The 5,257-nt window shown below is 41.4% G+C and overlaps 1 non-coding gene across 1 annotated transcript; it reads left to right on the forward strand.

The window, feature by feature from the left end:
* Positions 1-4,816: 4,816 nt before the first annotated feature.
* Positions 4,817-4,923, forward strand: LOC116889426. Its single transcript, XR_004386391.1, has one exon. It is a non-coding gene; the product is annotated as a U6 spliceosomal RNA (small nuclear RNA).
* Positions 4,924-5,257: the final 334 nt, after the last annotated feature.

The following is a 5,257-nucleotide window of genomic DNA, read 5'->3' on the forward strand; positions in this document are numbered from 1 at the left end:
TCCTGCTGCTCCTGGGCCCTCCCCCACAGGAACCCAGAGGCCTTGTACAGTTTCCTCTTGGGTCAGGGATGTGGGCAGGGGTGGGCAGTGTTGGTGGTCTCTTCCGCTCTGCAGCCTCAGGAGTGCCCACCTGACCAGGCGGTAAGGTATCTCTCCCACGGGTTCTGGGAGCAGAGAGCTGCTGCGGGCCGGGATCCGTCAGGGTATGTTATTACAGCAACAGGGAAGGAAATGAAGACAGGGCGTAACTAATGTCATGACTTTTTTGAAAGATAAGCCTGCATGTATACATACACATATGTGTGTACCATGCATCAAAGTTTAGATTCTTGTCCCTGTGGATGATAGACAAAGGCCCACTGTAGAAGAAGCAAGTGTTAACTCATACTATGTAAGTAGCCAGACTAAAAGTACGCAAATTACTTTCCTTTTAGTTAGCTTCTAATTTTTGCAAGATCTATGCCAAGTTGTACAGGGGAAATGAAGAATGAGAATTGGCAACTTCTACCTTCTAATGTAGAATAATCTATTAGTAGGGGTAAGAAAAACATCAGAGGCCTGGTATGGTAGCCCACACCTTTAATTCCAACATTAGGAGGCAGAGGCAAGCAGATCTCTGTGAGGTTGAAGCCAGCCTAGTCTATAAGTTCCAGGATAGTCAAACCTACATAATAGAGAGACCCTGTCTCAAAAAAAAATGAATGAAAGAAAAGAAAAAGAAAAGAAAACCTTCAGAAGCATGTGTAAAGAATACCAGAGGCCATTATGCTAGTGGTCAAAAATGTTCCTAAGCAGAGTATGTATAAATGGGCTAGCAGATTTGGGGAGAGCTTAAAAGTCATCTGAAAAACATCATTTGGGACATAGTAAGAGCCAGAAGACCATATAGACATTGTAGTAAGAAACAATGACATGTGGGAAAAGACAGGATTGGACCTTATTCAGCCAACTACTAAAGCTAGATTCCTCTGAGATCAGGTAATAGGGCAGAGGATTGAGGGAGAGTATGTGTTGGATCTTGGAAGGCCCAAAGTGCTAGATTTAAATTAACATTATTAGTTATTGTCAGAGAATGACCCATGGGGTCTCCCAAATGGAGAACTGATTTCTAATTTAGGGAGTGTTTTTAATGAGGTCATGCTTAAATATGCATAAAATCCCCACTATCCAGTAGTGGCCAGGACCACTGAGCTGTAGGACTGAAATAGAGACTCATTATTTTTGCCCAACCTCCAAATTTAGGGGCATTTTAGACCTTTTCGTATATGACAGCTGTCCTTCCCCCATGGCAGATGCAAGGTGGAGACTGATTCCCCTACATGGAAAACAAAGCTACGCAAGACCCCAGAAAGGTGGACACTGCTCCTCTTTCCTCCCTTACGCAAAGCCAGGCTTCCTGCCTCTCCTTGGACCCATAGAACTAGAACCTACTGTAATCATCCCAGAATGGCATGCTGCACTTGACTCCCAGGGAACGCTGCCTGTGCCTTCATTTGCTTGTGTGGGGGAGGAAACCATAGTGATTGGCCTCCAGCTGGCTTTGTTGTGCTCTAATAATAAAAATGCTAGGGCTCTAAACCAATGAGGTCTTGGACTGAAGAGGCAGAAGCCCTATGTCCCACACTGGTTTCCCCACCCCCACCACCTGCTGACTGGGAAACTTTTCTTTGGCAGGAAAGAGGATGGTGAATGGGGAAAGGCCAGGTGGTGGGGTGGTTTGCTCTTGGAGAGTGGCTGGGAAGAAGGCAGCATTGTGAGCCTCTGGCTCTGTGTGGGCCAGAGACAAATATGAAGCCCCCTTATCAGGTGAGCTGAAGTGCTAATCAGCTCACCCCATCATCTGCTGTCTTTCCTCTCCTAAACATTTACTCATGCACAGGTCTCTGGGCTGTTTATTTTCCGTTAGAAAAGGAGGAGCTGTTCGTCAGCTCATTTGAATTCTTTGGTTCCAAACAAAACCATATTAAAGTGTTTTGAAGAGTCCAGCTAACTGGGAAGCCTATTTGCAATGGAAGGGAAAAAGTCTTTATACTGAAAGGGAATCAATGTAGTAATTCTATTTTCATGCCAAGTACAATGCTTGCATTATGGAGGGAAAAACAGAACTAAACAAAACAATTCTTTCCCATTCATTTTGATCAGCAAGCCTGAATGGGATGGTTAGGAACTTAGGATCTTTTTCAGCAGCCTTTAGATATACTGGTGTTTCTCTTCATTTCTCCCAATTTGTTTTGAGACTTGTGAATGCGAGGAGATGAAAGAAAAGGAAGCAGAGAGCAGCAACTTCAGCAGTGACCTGGTGTCTGTCCCTCCAGAAGTGTAGATTCAGTCCCTTGTCTTACTTGGGAAACAGATGGTGTTTTATGCTTAACATAATCAGCACCGCCTCTCTATCTGTGCCCCTAACCTTCTCCACCTGTGTGAAACCTAATCAGTGTCTAATGAACATGCTTGGAGCTGTCTGGATGAAATTAGTCCCAGTAGGAGCTGGCCTTCAGGTACCCAGCAGTCTCTTAAAGCATGTAGCTGAAAAAGACAAGAAATCTTTACATCAGGGATAATTAAATAAAAGTCTGCCTCTGCTAAATCCATGTTCACCCTTCGAGGCAGACAACATTCAAGATATTATTTTGTTTACTAAATGCAAACCCCTCTCCCCCTGCATCAGTGTGCAAAGTTTGCACTTTAGATTTCATCTACAGACATGAGCCATCAAGTGCCGGTTCAGTTGCTCCCATCTTAGATGTGGACTGTTTTCTCAGGTCACAGTCTCCTTTGAGCCAATGTACACATGCTGGTGACCACAAGATTTAGGCTAAGCATGCCAAAAAGCTGCTCACTGCTCTACCCTTTGACAAAGCTATGGTTTGGTTCCAAGGGAATGAAGAGATGAATTTGTTTATGGTGCTGACCTACACTTAGGTACAAACCACACGATAACACACACACACACACACACACACACACACACACACACACACAACTGTGGAATTAAATAATTGCCACTGGTACATTTAAACCTATTTGAAAAACTGTAATGAGCTAGAGGCTTCTGGGTAATGTACCAATCACTATGAAGGAACTCTATGAAGGAACTCACCTTTCTCTGGTCAAAAGCTGTTCTTTTGATAACATAACCAGGTCAATGGGTCATGGTAGTTCCATTACCTCACCTTGAGTTGAACTCTCCTAATGACATACGAAAATATAAATCATCATGCATTAACTAGAATGCCTCTCACCTCCCTACCCCTACCCCATGCCATGTCTTTAAGGTGTGTAAGCAATGGAAACCCCATAGATTTTGTTCCTAGACTCTTCATCTCCCTGTGAATGTCACTAAGGTATAACATTAGTGCCTTTCACTTCTTCCTTACGGAATCCACAGGAGCCTTATTTGTGGTCCAGTTGTATGCATTTATAGGCCATATGAAACCCAGATTTGCTTAGCTAGAGATCATAGGATCGTCTCCTTGTCCTAGCCTGGACATCAACCTCCAAAAGAAGTTTAGTAAGTTATATCCTATGCCACAAACCTTGCCAGCCATTTATTTGTGTGAATGAAAATTTATTAGACTACATCCTCGTCCGTCTGTTTGTGTGGCCCAAAGCTGCTTTCTTACTGCAAAAGTAGAGCAGAATTGTTGTGACAGAAATAATGATACACAAAGCTTAGAAGTACTTAGATGTAGAGTCCCTTACAGGAAATCTTTGATAATCTCTATGGTACAGAGTACTAGTTGTGCTATATGATTCTTTCCTTGCAATTAGCTTTTTTTTAAAAAAGATTTATTCATTTATTTAATGTACATGAGTACTCTATCTGCATGTACTCTGATAGAGGGCATCAGATCTCATTACAGATAGTTGTGAGCCACCATGGTTGCTGGGATTTGAACTCAGGACCTCTGGAAGAAAAAAGACAGTGTTCTTACGAAGCCATCTCTCCAACAATAAGCTTTCATGTTTCTAGTGTACAATATCTTCCAAGAAAGGTGCTGATGATACTTCTTATCCAGGACTCATCATAAGGGTTGCAACACTCTGATAAATAAAAAGGCAGGTGAACAAGAAAAAACAACACATTCATCAATCAAGGTTTCTCGTGAAACAAGGACCCTTCAGAAATGAGTTCAGAGAAACTGTCTATTTTTCCCAATGCCCTAGCAACAACTAAGTTTGATGACATATGAGCGCTACAGAGGCTATGACAGTCAAATAAAATCTAATGGCAATGGCCTGGTGAGGGAAACCAGCATAGCCTGTCTTTTCAGAGTCAGCTTAGCCTCACTGCTTAGCATATCTTCCTCTAAGATATTACTAGACAAGACCCTTCTGAAGCAAGGATCTAAGACTGGAGACAAGACAAGACATTCTAGAGAATTTATGTTTTGGGAGGGTATTGGTGAATACACTGTAACTGATAATGGCCTCTAACTCACTATGGCCTTGAACTCCAAGAAATCCTGCTACCTCAGCATCCAAGTGCTGGAATTTCCATTGTGAGCTACCAAATCTACCCTAGACAATTTCGTTATGGATGACTCTTGCTATAAAAAGGTAGATAAAAATTAAATGTCTAGATTTCATGGCTATTTGGAGCATGTCTACAAAAGTCTTTCAATTTAAAGGATACAGAATGTCAAATTTCAATACTTGAGGGGATCATTTTTCTGAGCCCCAACACTTGCCTTTAACCGCACCTCAGCACCTATTAGTTACTAGAATTGTTAGGATCATAGTTTGGGTTATAGCAATGTTACCAAGCTAGAGGCAACTGCCCATCTTCAATAAACCAATTAAAGAATAAATAATACTGCTCACTTCAGCAGCACATATACTAAAATTAGAACAATACAGAGAAGATTAGCACAGCCCTTTTACAAGGTTTACACCCAAATTCATGAAGCATTCCACATTTTTGAGCTCAAATCATCCAGGTAGAGAAAAGAAAATGAAACAGATTCAACAAAACCAAGAGCTGGTTCTTTGAGAAAATCAACACTATAGGTAAACCTTCAGTCAAACTAATTAAAAAGAAAAGAGACAGTATTCAAATTAACAAAACTAGAAATGAAAAGGTAGAGATAACAACAGAAACAGGGGAAATTTTAAAAAGATCATCAGAACCCACTACGAAAGGCTATACTTAACAAAATTGGAAAATCTAGATTAAATGGATGATTTTCTAGACAGATTCCAAGTACCAAAGTTAAATCAAGATCAGATAAACTTCTAAACAGTCCCATAACCCTAA

Source organism: Rattus rattus, chromosome X (genome assembly GCF_011064425.1).
Source record: "Rattus rattus isolate New Zealand chromosome X, Rrattus_CSIRO_v1, whole genome shotgun sequence".
In the NCBI taxonomy this organism is placed as follows: domain Eukaryota; kingdom Metazoa; phylum Chordata; class Mammalia; order Rodentia; family Muridae; genus Rattus; species Rattus rattus.